The sequence below is a fragment of the Ischnura elegans genome, chromosome 11, assembly GCF_921293095.1.
Source record: "Ischnura elegans chromosome 11, ioIscEleg1.1, whole genome shotgun sequence".
In the NCBI taxonomy this organism is placed as follows: domain Eukaryota; kingdom Metazoa; phylum Arthropoda; class Insecta; order Odonata; family Coenagrionidae; genus Ischnura; species Ischnura elegans.
Window position 1 is genome coordinate 21,657,569 of NC_060256.1, and position 18,575 is coordinate 21,676,143.

Sequence of the window (18,575 nt, forward strand, 5' to 3'; positions counted from 1 at the left end):
TCACTTAATTAATATCCTGTGGAGATATTGAAATGCATTTTGGATGCTTTCCTGCCAACCAGACCTGATGGAAATAAGTAAACCACATTAAACTAAAATGAGTCGAAAAATGAGAAGTGGGGTGTGGACTTCAAGAAGAGTACATATATTAGAGCTGCTTGTAGTTCCTTCTCTAAAAGACCAAACAGGAGGAACTTGATGCTTCTTTCTTCTTCTATGTTTTCTTTCAACTGTAAAATCCAGTACGTTGCTAATGAACAGAATGAACCGTGGTCTCTAATTGTTTTTTAAGGTACATAGCTTTTTTTTAGCTGCACTTGAAGTCAATGAGATGGGAGTGTATGAAGCAACGTGGTGCAGTGAGGGGGTGGTTTTGGGGGATAAAAACCCCCCCAGAGCTCAGAGAAACTTTTAACTTAAATCCATTTTACTTCATTTGATTAATATACTTTTGGAAGGACGTAAGGATTAATAAAATATCCCTCAGAAAGCCATACAACTCACCATTTTGACCCATTTATCTTAAAAAAAATGCACCTCACACCCCAGGTCTACTTGCACCTATAACCCCCCCTAGTCTTAATTCCTAGCTGCTCCCCTGGTATGAAGTAAATCCATATGACATGTAATCTTACTCTGCAAACACTGGCATTCTAGCATTGGTAGGGTTATTACATTAATTCTCCAATTATAGTCCCCCTGAGAATATAGTCCTCCCTTATTTTTAAGCTTCAGTGTCGGGAAATTTAAAAAAAATGCATTTTGATTGTAGCCCCCTTTTTACTTTTACTGTGGGCATTTTTGGAAAAAAGGGGGTTATATTCAGATAAAAATAGAAATATCAAATTACTTGAGAGAAAATAAAGTTTTGACCATCTCATCATCCACTTGACTTCAGGTTAGCCTGTATGTTTGACCCCTTGTGGTATTGCTTGACCCCCCCAGAAATACCTCCAAAATTTCTCCGAACCTATCCACAGAACTTCTCCCACTAAGGTTTTTCACTCTAAGGGTTTTCACACTAAGACCTTCGACTCAAAGGCTTGGAGAGACTAAGTCTCGGAACTAGGTCCCCGAACTCTGCTCTCTGAACCATTCATACCTTGAGATCACGACTTATAAAGCAAGTATGGCGGAAGAATGCCCGCACTGGGAAATCCAGGGGAAGTTGAGGCTGAGGCATAAGACCGCAGTTTGGAGTGAGAAGTATGTACTCCACTTTGTCCAATCAAAACTCTCTCTCCCTCCAACACCTCATCCTACTATGCCTTTCCCCTCCTTGACTTACAATGGCTTGCCTGCACTGTTCATCACACCACTTGGCTGTCTCTCCCATCCAGAAGATAGAGGAGAGGAAACCCGGCGGTATGCTGTTCTCCCCAAACCCCTGCTTGGAGGACAAGAAGTGTCCCAGAGTTTTCCTTTCAACACGGGCACTTCTCAGGAAATTTGGACCGTTGGAGCTGACCTGGACATTGAAGTAACCCCCTTCCCCCTTCTCTTAACTCCACTCTCTCCCTCTGCCCTGTCGCAGCCTCTCTCTTGTGTACTGGCCTTCGACGCAGAAGGATTGCTCAACCTCTGACGGCGATTCTCAACTTATTTTTGTATTGGTCAAGGTTCGTTCTAGAGATTATTAGTTATTAATGGTTATTATCGAAATACTTGTTATGTACATTGTATATTTTCACTTTGACTTGCTAGTTTAATTGAGCATGACCTCTAAATTTTGATACAATTGTTTCTCGTGGTGGTTATTATTCGTTTTTGTGGAGTTTTTTCCCTCACCTAGTCAGTGACAGATGAAAGGAGCTGACTGGGCTTACGTTATGAATTACCAATGTTTGGTGACGTAACACCACACCCTGTTGAAAATGAAATAATAGCTTACTAAGGGTAGTGCCCCATTTGCCAGCATTGGTAGAATTTTTTTCTGTGTGTATTTGAAATTTTTGCTTTCATTTTAAACTTGAATTTATAAATTTACTGTTTAATCCAAAGCAAAATTTATTCCCACTCAGGAAGTTGAAGTGTGTGAACTAAAATATGGTTATTTGGACTACACTGTTTTTACAAAGGTTATACACTAGAAATTTTAATGTGGACAAAGAAACAATGAAAGTCATTAATCCACATAGACTATAGTCCTTTATTCCATTAGATTTATTTTATGTTAACCACTTGTTGAACTTAGTGTGAAAATTCTATATTTACAATTACGAGGAAATATTTTTTCTAAAGCAATAATTTTTAACATCATCTAAGGTTAAGAAAAAAATTACATTTCTATCTATCCCTCCTTTCAAATACACATTGTTAACTTTGGCACTTCCCATTTTAATCTCTCCCAGTTTCCCAAGCAACTCCTACTACTGTACCAAAAGATATCAGCTTACTTGCCCCATCCAGCCGTTTTTAAATTTTGCAATGATAAAATTTTGAAGACTCCTGTGTATGTTAGAGCTGCTTCTGGTTCCTGCTTCCCTTAGAAGAAACTGGAACTGTGGTGCTACTTTCTTTTTCCCTGTTTTATTTCAATAGCTCAGGTCAACAGTGGTTTTGGTGCCGGAGCTTTTAAAACTGATTTCAAGTATACTTGAGGTGCTGAATTCAAATATGATATTAGTTTTTTCCTATCAGCTCTAGTTTTCAAGATACAGATATGTTTTTACTTACGTAAAAAAATGTTCAATATGATGATATGGGATAATTACGTAAATGATAAAACCCACAAAATACATAAAAGACTTGATTTATTTTTAGGAATGTTAAATCACCTACAATTACAATAGCTTTACAATACAATTGAATACAAATAGTAACATTTTTTACTGAAATAACACACTTTTTAGAAAAAAAAAGACATAAAAACGTCACTCAACATTTCGAAAGCTTCTTTTGCATGATTTTCTTGCGTGCCCTTTGTTAAAACAGTCTCGTTTTAAGCACCAGCAGTAATCTGCCATCATATGGTTATCCCATCTTCCTTTGTAGCGATCTTCCATTGTTTTGATTTCCTGGTGCAATCTTTCACCTTGTTTTTCCCTTATGTTGCCTAAATTTTCAGGAAAACAGTGTTTTTATTGTGTAGTTAGAGAACTTTTATGCTCATGTTGCATCCAAGTGATTTAAAGTTAGTGAGCATATTGTTAACCAGCTCAAGATAATTCTCTCGTTTGTGATTTCCCAGAAAAATTTTTATTGCCTGAATAAATGAAAGCCAACTGTTTTTCTCAATCTCATTCATTGACTTGACAAAAGCAGGATCCTTTGTAAGTTGTCTGATTTGTGGCCAATCTAAAATACCAGCTTTAAGTTTTTCTATACTTATCTGTGGCATTTTCATTCTTATGTAGCCAAAGCATGGTCCATCCTTGACAAGAGCCTGTACAAATTGCTTCATTAGGCCTAGTTTAACATGAAGGGGTGGTAAGGTGATTTTCTCCCGTTCAACTAAAGACTCAGCAACAATGTTTTTACCCAACAATTAAGTTTTCTCTCTTTGACCACTCCTTCTTAACCCAGTGGTTTGTCTGTCCCTGCTAGCACAGAGGCACAAGAAACAAGGATATTTTGTGTTGCTAAATTGCTGCCCAAGAAGAAAGTTCACCATTTTTAAATCTACACAAATCACCAAGCGATGTCCCAGGTATTTTATCTTCTGTAAGACCAATACTATTGTATCATATTCTTCTTTCATTTCAGTTGAATGACCGATTGGTATTGAGCCAAACTTGTTAACATCGTGAAAACATCGTGAAGAACACATTTTAAACTATGCTTGGAGCTATCAATGAACAAACGCCAATCACTAACTTCATATTGCGGTAGTCCCATTCCTTTCAGAAGACCTCTAACGTGTAAACAAAATGTAAGATTGTCTTCTTGAGTAAAGAAGGGTAGCAGATCCTTTTCCCTTGTGCGATAAAAATTAATTTTTGTACCTTGTTCCATTAAATTCTTTTCATGCATCCTTGAAGCTAGTAGTTCAGATGCTTCCTTCGATAAGTTCAATTCTCTAACAAGGTCGCTTAGTTCATCTTGATTAAATAGTTGAGGATTTGTTGATACTGCCTCGTAGTCACTGTCACTATCGTCAATAGAATTAGGAATGTGTTCACATAGCTCATATTCATCCTCACATACATCTGGTAATGTCTGAAATATTAGGATCGGGATTTCTTCTGAATGGAGTACCGGGGGTCTAGCTAAAGGCAAATCTGGATATTTCCAATTGTGGCGATTGTTTCGATTAATTCCTGAAACATTTACCATGCAAAAATAACAGACATCAATATGGTTTGTAGGTTCTCTCCAAACCATTGTCACACCAAACTTTAAACTTTTCCTATTTCCTGAAGTCCACTACCTCTGATGTTCTGTACATGTTTTACACACAACATGCGGTGCCCACTTTTTACCTTGGTCTCCAAGTTGAACACCAAAATATCCTAGGTATGCACGTTTCACAAAGTCTAATGTTTTTTCTATTTTATTTTAAAGTATGCAAAATGTAACAAATGTAACAAAACACATCACAATGATTTACACAGCTTCTTCGAATTGAGCTCATTTTTAGAGGTTGCTTTACAAAAACTTTGAGAATTTGACCATTTGTTTTCGGAAATCCCCTTACTCCTTACTTACTCCCACCTCTCCATTTTCAAAGACATTCTCTCTTTTTACCCTATCCCCCATGTTTTACTCTTCTCCACTTTTCTGTGATTCTTCCCACTTGTCGTTTATCTATAGTTATGACTAGGGTCTTTTTCCACAGTGGTTTCCCACACCCTTTCTTTTCCCACTGTCTCCACTCTTTACGCCTGTCTCCACCTTCTTCAAACACGCCAAATCCTCCCCATCCCCTATCTCAAATGTATAAAGGTGATTTTCAAAGTAAATACTGCAGAGTGGTTATGAATTACTTTATTTATAGATTGATTTAAATTTGAAAAATATTTTCTGAAATATATTAAATATTTAAAAGAATCTAATCATAAAATGCGCCGTACCCAAAAAAATAGAGCTGTTACATAAAAACTGATATCATATTTGGATTCAGCACCACACATATTGTTAATATCAGCTCAAAAACTCCCAGCACCAAAAAAAATTTTTTTTGTTGGCCTGTGTAGTCATCCATTGTGTAGTCATACATGGGTATATATGGTAGACAAACAAAAGAAACTTAAGTCTTCAGTTCAGCCTAGGAATATGTTTCTGATTGGTTTTGTTGTGTGAACCGTTATTTAATGGTACAATATTTAGTACATTACTTCAGAACAATACTTAATTTCTGAAAATTTAGGTTCCTTAATTCATACCCACACACAATTTTCAAATGTAATGCGCCACCCCTAAAACTTCGGATGTTTTTAAGCTTCTTTTAAAAGTTACAATGAGGAATCATGTTTTCCCTATTATGAAAACATGATGACAATTTTGACAGTGTTTTATCAAACAGTTTTGCAATAGTACAAATCTATGAGAGGAGTTGTAAATGTTATTCCCTAGGTAGTGTTTTCAGTTAATTATGCTGTTTCATCTGGTTGATGTTTGTGTGTATCTGATGATTCCGTTGTGAAAATTCCTACATAAACTCCACGTCAAGTTCTGGAATCAATTCTCTTCTATTTCACTTAGTAACTGGCATGGAGATCATTATAGCTGCAGTGCCTATTGAAACCGATCACATCCCTGTCTGACGTTAGGCTGTTACAGATGACCTGGAAGCATTCTGCAAGCTGTGTATGTAATTATCGTTCATGCCAAAATGTAAATATCGTTTCAACATGATGAATGATCATGTGCGTAAAATTTTTGCAAATGATTGTTTGAAACTTCTACCCACTACTAAAATCACCAAGGTGACTACATTAATGTAATATTCTTGACTGCTACTATGCCTCAGAGTAATGATGGGGGAATGTGCGCTTTAGTTATTGCGCATGCAGTCAAGATGGGTGTCATGTGTCGTGTGATACATGGGAATAGGCGAATATTAGGATAATAGAAGTAGATTCATTTTTTTAAAGATAAATTTTATTTCAATTTCTATAATTAATTATATATTAATAACCTATTATAACCTATAAATAGAAATATAATTATAACAACATTAAATTCTTATTCTATAATATTTAATTATATATATAAATAATTATTATATTAATATCTATTATTATTATCTAATATTAATTCTTTCTTTAAATTTTATTTCAATTTCTATATTTAATTACATATTAATAGCCTATTATTATTTAATTATATATTATAACCTATTAATAGATAAATAATTTTAACAACATCAAATTCTTATTACGTAATATTTAATTATATATATAATTTATAATTAAATTATATATATATAATAAATAATAATAATATAATAAATAATTAAATATATATAAGTATTTTTACCCTCTGATTTCTGGCTTTTTCCATCTACCACAGCACCATTGTCCTCGTCCTTTTTCTTTCCATGTTCCTATCCCTTTCTTTCCTTACCTCTGAATTTATATGTATGTTTGCGCTTAAGGCGCCGTGTGAATGTATATTTATGATATTAATATCTATTTATTAATTCTTTCTTTAACTTTTATTTCAATTTCTATATTTAATTATATGTATTAATAACCTATTATTATTTATATATATATTATAACCTATTAATAGGGCTTTCCATTCATTTATATTAAACCTTGCTAGCACTTTTTCAATGTAGGCAATTTGGGATATGTGAATGATAATGTCAGTTCCTAAGAAAATGTGATGTGGATAAGAAAACCCTTTGTTATAAACCTTAAATCACTGCGAAGTGTGAAAAGATTGAAAATATGATTTAGAAATGAAAATCCTTCTTATAAACGCTATTTCACTGGCAAGAGTGAAAAAATTAAAAAAAGCGATTAAGATATGAATATCCTTGTTAAAAACGCAAATTCACTGCGAAGAGTGAAATAATTAAAAATGTGATTTTGATATAAAAAATCTTGTTATAAACGCGAATTCACATCGAAGGGTAAAAAAATTGAAATTTTCTAAAAGCGAATTCACTGCAAAGAGTGAAAATATTAAAAATGTGATTTGGACATGAAAATCCTGGTAATAAACGTGAAATCGCTGCGAAGAGTTAAAAATTGAAAATGTGACCTTGGAATGAAAATCCTTCTTAACAACGCTATTTCACTGCGAAGAGTGAAAAAAATAAAAATGCGAATTGGAAAGGAAAATCCTTGTTATAATCGCGTATTCACTGCGAAGAGTGAAAAAGTTAAAAACTCTAAATTTTATATGAATATCCTTGTTATAAATGCGAAATTGCTGCAAAGAGTGAAAAAATTAAATTTTGATTTAGATATGAAATTACTTGTTTTAAGCGCGAAATCACATCGAAGAGTGAAAAAGTTGAAAATGTGATTTGGAAATGGAAATCCTTATCATAAACGAGAATTGACTGCGAAGAGAGAAAAATTAAAAATGAGATTTGGCAATGAAAATCCTTACTTTAAACGCGATTTCACTACGAAGAGTAAAGAAATTAAAAATATGATTTGAATATGAAAATCCTAGTTATAAACGCGATTTCACTACGAAGAGTAAAGAAATTTAAAATGTGATTTGGATATAAAAATCCTTGCTTTAAACAAGAATTCACCACGAAGAGTGAAAAAATTTAAACTGCGATTTGGAAATGAGAAACCTTGTTATAATCGCGGATTCACTGCGACGAGTGAAAAAATTTAAAATATAATTTGGAAATGAAAAACCTTGTTATAAAGGCGAAATCACTGAGAAGATTGAAAAAATAAAAAATGCCATTAGGGAAATTAATATCTTTGTTATAATCGCCAATTCACTGCGAAGAATGAAAAAATTCAAAACATGATTTGGTAATGAAAATCCTCCTTCGCTTTTTCGCTGTGAAGAGTGAAAAAGTTAAAAATGAATTTTGGAAATGAAAATTCTTGTTATAAACGCGATACCAATACGAGGAGGGAAAAAGTTTTAAAATGCATTTGGATATGAAAATCGTTGTTACAAATACGATTTCACTTCCAAGAGTGATAAAATTAAAAATGTGATTTGGCAATGAAAATGCATGTTATAAAACGCTTTTCTTTGCGATTAGTGAAAAAAATAAGAAATGTGATTTAGATATGAAAATCCTTTTTACAAACGCGAATTCAATGCGAAGAGTGAAAAATTGATAGTGTGATATAGATATGAAAATCCATGTTATAAACGCGAATTCACTGTGAAGAGTGAAAAAATTAAAAATGCGATTTGGTATTTATATCCTTCTATCCTTCAATTCCAAATCGCATTTTTATAATTTACACTCTTCAAAGTGAATTCGTGATTATAACAACGATTGTGATATCTAATCCTCATTTTTAATTTTTTCGCTCTTCGCAGTGAATTCGCGTTTATAAGAAGGATTTTCATTTTCAAATCGAATTGTTAATATTTTCAGTTTTCGCTGTGAATTCGTGATTGTAACAACAATTTTGATATCTAATTTACCTTTTATTTTTTTCAGTCATCGCAGTGAATTCGCGTTTAAAACTAAGATTTTTATATCCAAATCACATTTTTATTTTTTTCATTTTATTCAGTAAAATCGAGGTTATAACAAAGATTTTCATAACTGAAACACATTTTTAATTATTTCACTCTTCGCAGTGAATTCGCGATAATAACTCCGGTTTTCTTATCTAATTTAATTTTTAATATTTTTCATTATTCGCAGTGAATTCGCGTTTATAACAAGGATTCTCATAAACAAATCAATTTTTATTTTTTCCCTCTTCGCAGTGAAATCGCGTTTATAACAGGGATTTTTATTTCCAAATCGTATTTTAATTTTATCACTCTTCGTAGTGAATTCGTGATAGTAAAAACGATTTTCATAACTAATTCAATTATTTAATTTTTTCAGTCTTCGCATTGAGTAAGCGTTTCTAACAAGGACTTTCATACCCAATTACCATTTTTATTTCTTTCACTCTCCGCAGTCAATTCGCCCTACTAACAAAGATTTTCATATCCAATTTAATTTTTTATTATTTCCAATCTTGGCAGTGAATTCGTGATTGTCACAACGATTTTGAGATCTAATTCACATTTTTAATTTATTCACTCCTAGCAGTGCAATTGCGTTTTAAAAAGGTTTTTCATATCGTAAACAAATATTTAATTATTTCATTCTACACAGTAAAAACGCGTTAAGAACAAGGATTTTCATTTCCAAAACGCATATTTTATTTTTTCACTCTTCCCTGTGAATTCGCTATATAAACAACGATTTTCATATCAAGTTCAATTGTTTCATTATTTCACTCTTCGCAGTGAAATCGTGATTGTAGCAACGGTTTTGTCTCTAAATCACCGCATCATTTCTTCAGTATTCGAAGTGAATTTGCGTTTATAAGAAGGATTTTCATATACAAATCAAATTTTCATTTTTCACTCTTCACATTGAATTCTCGATTATAACACGGATTTTCATATCCAAATCACATTTTTAATTTTATCACCCTTCACAGTGAATTCACGTTTATTAAAAGTATTTCCATTTCCAAATCGAATGTTTAATTCTTTCCCTTATATCAGTGATTTAAAATTAATAATGTGATTTGGATTCGAATATTCTTGCTGCAAACGCAAATATCGAAGTCACATTTTTAACTTTTTCACTTTTGGTAGTGAATTCGCGTTTACAGAAGGAATATTCGTATCCAAGTCACATTTTTAATTTTTTCACTCTGGGTAGTGAACTCGCCTTTGCAGCAACAATATTCGTATCAAAATAACATTTACAATTTTTTTAACCGGAGTAATTAATCGTGATTGTAACATGAACATTCGTTTCCAAGTCACTTTTTTAATTTTTTTACCTTGAGTATTGATTTCGCGGTAAATTGAAATTGAATTGAAAACGCGTTTGTAACATCAATATTCGTATCAAAGTCACATTTTTAACATTTTCACTCTGAGTAGTGAATTCGCGATTGTGACAAGAATATTCGTATACAAGTCATATTTTTAATTTTTCCTTTTCAGTAATGGAAATATCGTATCCAAGTCACATTTTAATTTAACAAAAATATTCATGCTAAAGTTACATTTTTAATTTTTTCACTCTGAGAAGGGAAATGGCGATTGAACGAAAATATTCATACAAAAGTCACATTTTTAATTTTTTCACTCTGAGTAGTGAATTCGTGTTTGCAACAAAAATATTCGTATCCAAGTCACTTTTTAAATTTTTTCACTCTGAGTTGTGAATTCGAATTTGCAACATAAATATTCATTACGAATTGACATTTTCACCTTTTTCACTCTGAGGAGTGAATTCACGTTTGCTACAAAAATATTCATATCAAAGTCACATTTTTAACTTTTTCACTTTTTGTAGATAATTCGCGTGTGCAGCAAGAATAAATCGTTTCGAAGTCACATTTTTAATTTTTTCACTGTTACAATTAGTAGGGAATTCGCGTCCCAACAAGAACATCCAGGTCACGCTTTTAATTTTTTCACTCAGAGTAGTGATTCGCGTTTGCTACAAGAATATTCGTATCAAAGTCATTTTTAATTTTTTGACTTTGGGTAGTGAATTCGTGTATGCATCAGAAATATTGGTATCCAAATCACGTTTTCAATTTTTTCACTCTGAGTAGTGAATTTGCGTTATAAACAAGAATATTAATATCCAAGTCAAATTTTTATTTTTTTCACAGCGAGTTCAAAATTCGCGTTTGCAATAAGATTATTCATTTCCATATCACATTTTTTATTTTTTGCACTTTGGGTAGAAAACTCATGTTTACACCAAAAATATTCGTATCCAAATCACATTTAAAATTTTTTCACTCTGAGTAGTGAATTCGCGTTATAAACAAGAATATTAATATCCAAGTCAAATTTTTAATTTTTTCACTATGAGAGTGAATTGGCGATTGATACGAGAATATTCATTCCAAGGCACATTTCTTATTTTTTCACTATTGCTGGTGAATTCGCGTTAGAAACAAGAATATTCGTATCCAAGTTAAATTTTCAATTTTTTCACTTGCAGTTGTGAATTCGCGATTAAAACAAGAATATTCTTATCCAAGTCACATTTTTTAGTTTTTCACTTTGAATAGTTATTTCGCGTTTGTTACAGCAATATTCGATTTCAAGACACATTTATAATTTTTTCACTCTGAGTAGTGATTTCGTTTTTTACAACTAGGATTTTCTATTAAAGGCACGTTTATAATTTTTTCACTTTGAAAAGTTAATTCGCGTTTGAAACAAGAATATTTGTATCCAAATCACATTTTCAATTTTTTCAATCTGAGTTTTGAATTCGCGATTCGAACAAGAAAATTCGTATCAAAGTTATTTTTTTAATTTTTTATTTTCGACAAGTGACTTCGCGTTTGCAATATCAAAAATTCGTTTCGTATCCAAATCAATTCATTATCAAGTCATTTTTAATTTTTTCACTCTTGGTAGTGAATTCGCGTTTGCAGCATGAATATTCGTATCCAAATAAAATTTTCAATTTTATCAACCGGAGTACTGAATTCGCTTTTGCAGCATGAATTTTCGTATCCAAATTATATATTTAATTTTTTTCACTCGGAGTAGTAAATTCACGTTTGTGACAGCAATATTCGTATCCAAGTCACATTTCGCTTTTTTTCACTGTGAGTTGCAAATTCGCATTTGCAATTAGATTATTCATATCTTAGTCACATTTTTAACATTTACAATTTTTTTTACCGTAGTAATTAATTGTGATTGTAACATCAATATTCGTAGCCAAATGAAGATTTTAATTTTTTCATTCTCAGTAGTGAATTCGTGATGATAAAAGGAATATTCATATCCAACTAACATTTTTAATTTTGAATTCGCGTTTCTAACAAGAATACTCGTATCCAACTGGAATTTTATATTTTTCTTCACATTGAGTAGTGAATTCGAGATTGCAAAAAAACATTCATTTTGAAGTCACTTTTTTTTAACTCTGGGTAGTGAATTCACGTTTGCAACAAGTATATTACATTCAAAGCCAGATTTTTCATTTTTTCACTTTGAGTGGTAAATTCGCGATTGCAACAAGAAAATACATTCCAAAGTCACATTTTTAATTTTTTCACTTTGAGTAGTGAATTCGCGTTTATAACATGAATATTCGCATCCAACTATTATTTTTAATTTTTTTCACTCTGAGTGATAAATTCGCGATTGCAAATAGAAAATACATACCAAAGTCACATTTTTAACTTTTTCACCATCATCTAACTAATATTTTAATATCTAACATCCAACTAATATTTTTAATTTTTTTCACTTTGAGTAGTGAATTCGTGTTTGCAACAACAATATTCGTAACCAAGTCACATTTCTTACTTTTTGACTTTGGGTAGTGAATTCGCCTTTGCAGCAACAATATTCGTATCCAAATAACATTTATAATTTTTTTATCCGGAGTAATTAATCGTGATTGTAACATCAATATTCGTATCCAGGTCACATTTTTAATTTTTTCACCTTGAGTATTGATTTCGCGGTAAATTGAAATTGAATTGAAAACACGTTTGTAACATCAATATTCGTATCCAAGTCACATTTTTAACTTTTTCACTCTGAGTAGGGAATTGGCGATTGAAATAAAAATTTTCATACAAAAGTCACAATTTCAGTTTTTTCACTCTGAGTAGTGAGCGTTTGTAACAAAAATATACATATTATATTTACATATTGAATTTTTTTCACTTTGAGTAGCGATTTCGTATCCAAATCATATTTTCAATTTTTTCAACCTAAGTAGTGTATTCACGATTGTAACAGGAAATTTCATATTCAAGTCATATTTTTTTTTCACTTCGAGAGGTGAATTCTCGTTTGCAATAAAATTTTTCATATGGAAGTCACATTTTTAATTTGTTTAACTCTGGGTAGTGAATTCACATTTGCAGCAAGAATTATCGTATCCAAATAACATTTTTAATATTTTCACTATTGAGTAGTAAATTCGCGTTTGCAATAAAATTATTCATTACGAAATGACATTTTCACTTTTTTCACTCTGAGGAGTGAATTCGCGTTTGCAACAAAAATATTCATATCAAAGTCACATTTTTAACTTTTTCACTTTTTGTAGATAATTCGCGTGTGCAGCAAGAATAAATCGTTTCGAAGTCACATTTTTAATTTTTTCACTGTTACAATTAGTAGGGAATTCGCGTCCCAACATCCAGGTCACGCTTTTAATTTTTTCACTCAGAGTAGTGATTCGCGTTTGCTACAAGAATATTCGTATCAAAGTCATTTTTAATTTTTTGACTTTGGGTAGTGAATTCGTGTATGCATCAGAAATATTGGTATCCAAATCACGTTTTCAATTTTTTCACTCTGAGTAGTGAATTTGCGTTATAAACAAGAATATTAATATCCAAGTCAAATTTTTATTTTTTTCACAGCGAGTTCAAAATTCACGTTTGCAATAAGATTATTCATTTCCATATCACATTTTTAATTTGTTGCACTTTGGGTAGAGAATTCATGTTTGCACCAAGAATATTTGTATCCAAATCACATTTTAAATTTTTTCACTCTGAGTAGTGAATTCGCGTTATAAACAAGTATATTAACATCCAAGTCAAATTTTTAATTTTTTCACTATGAGAGTGAATTGGCGATTGATACGAGAATATTCATTCCAAGTCACATTTCTTATTTTTTCACTATCGGTAGTGAATTCAAGTTAGAAGCAAGAATATTCGTATCTAAATTAAATTTTCAATTTTTTCCTTTACAGCTGTAAATTCGCGATTAAAACAAGAATATTCTTATCCAAGTCACATTTTTTATTTTTCACTTTGAATAGTGAATTCGCGTTTGTTACAGCAATATTCGATTTCAAGACACATTAACAATTTTTTCACTTTGAGTAGTGAATTCGTTTTTTACAACTAGGATATTCTATTAAAGGCACGTTTATAATTTTTTCACTTTGAAAAGTTAATTCGCGTTTGATACACAAATATTTGTTTTTTTTAATTTTTTAATTTCGAGAGCGACTTCGCGTTTGCAATATGATTATTCATTATCAATTCATTTTTAATTTTTTCACTCTGGGTAGTGAATTCGCGTTTGCAGCATGAATATTCGCATACAAATCAATTTCTTAATTTTTTCACTCTTATAAGTCAATACGCGATTTTAACAAGAATATTCATATCCATACCAAATTTTTAATATTTTCACTCTGAGAAGTGGATACGTTTTTAGAAACAAGGATATTCAATTTGAGGTGACATTTAAATTTTTTTCACTTTGAGTTGTGAATTCGCGTTTGCAGCAAGATATTCGTATCCAAATTAAATTTTCAATTTTTCACTTGCAGCAGTGAATTCGCGATTATAACAAGAATATTCGTAAATGAGTCATATTTCTACTTTTTTCACTCTGCGTAGTAAATTCGCGTTTGCAACAAAATTATTCATATCAAAGTCACATTTTCAACTTTTTCACTTTTTGTAGTGAAATCGCGTTTACAGCACGAATATTCCTATCCAAGTCACATTTTTAATTTTTTCAACCGGAGTACTGAATTCGCGTTTGCTGCATGAATATTCGTATCCAAATTATATTTGTAATTTTTTTTACTCGGAGTAGTAAATTCACGTTTGTAACAGCAATATTCGTATCCAAGTCACATTTTGCATTTTTTCACTGTGAGTTGCAAATTCGCATTTGCAATAAGATAATTCATGTATAAGACACATATTTAACTTTTTCACTTGTTTGCAGAGGGAATATTCCCAAGTAGCAAAAGAATATTGAAAAATGATTTAAAAATTATTTCAAATGATTTTAAAATCAAAATATCATAAGATGGCTAAATTCATGACTTTTTCAAGATTTTAAAATAATTTTAAAATAATGTATTAGGCGTTGATCTTTTTAAGTCTTGTACCATTTGATCTCACTTTGTTGATAGTATATTCTTGGATATGCAGTAAGTAATGGCTTATTTTTGCCAAAAATGCTCCTTTTTTAATTTCACAGAAAAATAATTATGTGAACATTATTTTAAAACAATTTCAAAATTATTTTACACACATTTTAAAATAATTTAAAAATAATTTTGAAATAATTTGATAATTATTTTCTAATCATCTTAACATAATAGTAAAATCATTTTAACATAATTTTGAATTAATTAGATCATTATTTTGAAATCATTTTAAAACGCTCATATAAATTTACATTGGTACATGTAATCTTAGTCATACCAGTGTGATAAAATTAACCAGTAAAAAAATTCTCATTCCTTGGAGGTGATTGTGGATAACTGACAAGTAGCTTTACAAAAAACAAGTAATACAGATGATTTTGGAGACTTTGTCTACCAAAAATGAATCCCTTTTTTCAAAAGTGAGTTTGAATTTCGCCATCTTGAAATCCACAAAACTGTACTTTTTGGCAGTTTTCCATAATATTTCTAGAAATATAAAATAATGAATTTCCGGGAAAAATATCCCAATATGAAGGCATATCATCAAAAACTGGACATTGAACGATACGAGAATGCAATCAAGGAACACCTGAATACACTCCCAATATGTGCTTTATTGCATACTGAAAAGGGATAAGACCTGAGTAAATAGATACATTATAGAAATTAGTTTCTAAGCTAATCACTGACGTATGATTTCCAAGTTGTCAAAGAGGTCATGGTAATGGTGGGATTTCCGTGAAAGCTTATGGATAAGGAGATTCTCTAATTCTATCGATTCATGTACCACTTCCTTCAAAACATTAATATCTGTTGACGCTAGAATAATTGTTAGGTGGGAAATTTGTTTTTTACTGTTCCTGGCTCAGTTCAAAATTTCAAATGTGTTTACTTATATCATATTAACATAGCAATTAATCATTTTAAAAAGAGGCTGAATTAGTTACAACATATTTTAAAACTATTTTAAAATCTATATTTCATAGCTCATACAAGAATAGGACATATTTTAAACTTATGTTAAAATCATTTTGAAATGGTGAAAAAAAGATTTGTAACGTTGAAACAGAGAAAACTAATATGTTTTCAAAATTATGTTAAAATCATTTTAAAATGTTCTCGCAATATATTTTAAAATAATTTTTACATAAGATTTTGCTACTTGGGTTGGTATCAAAATGAAGATTTTAATTTTTTCATTCTCAGTAGTGAATTCGCGATGATAAAAGGAATATTCATATCCAACTAACATTTTTAATTTTGGTCACTCTGGGTAGTGAATTCGCGTTTCTAACAAGAATACTCGAATCCAACTGGAATTTTATATTTTTCTTTACTTTGAGTAGTAAATTCGAGATTGCAAAAAAATATTCATTTTGAAGTCACTTTTTTTTAACTCTGGGTGGTGAATTCGCGTTTTCAACAAGTATATTTCATTCAAAGCCACATTTTTAATTTTTTCACTCTGAGTGGTAAATTCGCGATTGCAACTAGAAAAAACATTCCAAAGTCACATTTTGAATTTTTTCACTTTGAGTAGTGAATTCGCGTTTGTAACATGAATATTCACATCCAACTATTATTTTTAATTTTTTTCACTTTGAGTAGTGAATTCGTGTTTGCAACAACATTATTCGTAACCAAGTCACATTTCTTACTTTTTCACTTTGGGTAGTTACTTTTTTTTCACTTTGAGTTCTGAATTCGCGTTTGTAACAAGAATATTTATATCCAAATAATATTTTTAATTTTTTTCACATTGAGTTGCGAATTCGCGTTTGCAGCATTTTTAATTTGCCTTTGCAGCAACAATATTCGTATCCAAATAACATTTACAATTTTTTTAACCGGAGTAATTAATCGTGATCGTAACATGAATATTCGTATCAAAGTCACATTTTTAATTTTTTCACCTTGAGTATTGATTTAGCGGTAAATTTAAATTGAATTGAAAACGCGTTTGCAACATAAATATTCTTATCCAAGTCACATTTTTAATTTTTTCACTTTGGGTAGTGAATTCGCGTTTTCATAAAAAATAATTGTATAGAAATCAAGTTTTTAATTTTTTCACCCTTATTAGTGAATTCGCGGTTATAACAAAAAAAATCATATCCAAGCCAAATGTTAATTTTTTTCACTCTACTTAGTAGAATAGTAGTGAGTAGTGAATACTCTTATAAACAAGGATATTCAATTCAAAGTAACATATAATTTTTTTTCACTTTGAGTTCTGAATTCGCGTTTGTAACAAGAATATTTATATCCAAATAATATTTTTAATTTTTTTCACATTGAGTTGCGAATTCGCGTTTGCAGCAAGAATATTCGCATCCAAATTAAATTTTCAATTTTTCACTTGCAGCAGTGAATTCGTGATTGTAACAACAATATTCGTATCCAAGTCACATTTTTAATTTCTTCACTCTGAGGAGGAAATAGGCGATTGAAAAAAATATATATTCATACAAAAGTTACATTTTTAATATTTTCAATCTGAGTAGTGACTTGTGTGTTTGCAACAAAAATATTCATATCAAAGTCACATTTTTAATTTTTTCATTCTTAGAAGTGAATTAGCGATTGTATCAAGAATATTCGTATCGTAGTCAAATTTTTAGTTTTTTTAATGTGAGTTGTAAATTCGCGTTTGCAATAAGATTATTCATATCCAAGTCATATTTTTAACTTTTTCACTCTGAGAAGGGAATTCGTGTATACAACAAAATTATTCATTAGGAATTGACATTTTCACTTTTTTTACTCTGAGGAGTGAGAGATTTTCATTCTGAGAAGGGAATTGGCGATTGAACGAAAATATTCATACAAAGGTCACATTTTTAATTTTTTCACTCTGAGTAGACACTTCGCGTATGTAACAAAAATATACATATACAACTAGCATTTTAAATTTTTTTCACTTTGAGTAGTGAATACGTGTTTGCAACAAAAATATTCGTATCCAAGTCACTTTTTTAATTTTTTCACTCTGAGTTGTGAATTCGAGTTTGCAATATAAATATTCATTACGAATTGACATTTTCACTTTTTTCACACTGAGGAGTGAATTTACGTTTGCAACAAAAATATTGATATCAAAGTCACATTTTTAACTTTTTCACTTTTGGCAGTAAATTCGCGTTTACAGCAAGAATAAATCGTTTCGAAGTCACATTTTTAATTTTTTCACTCTTACAAATGGTAGTGAATTTGCGTTCCAACAAGAATATTTGTATCCAGGTCATATATTAAATTTTATCATTCAGAGTAGTGATTCGCGTTTAATACAAGAATACTCGTATCAAAGTCGTTTTTAAGTTTTTGACTTTGGGTAGTGAATTCGCGATTGCAGAGGGTATATTCGTATCCAAATCACGTTTTCAATTTTTTCATCCTGAGTAGTGAATTGGTGATAATAAATGGAAATTGAATGGGTGTTGAATTCGCGATGATAACGAGAATATTCATATCCAACTAACATTTTTCATTTTTGTTACTCTGAGCAGTGAATTCGCGTTTCTAACAAGAATACTCTTATCCAACTAGAATT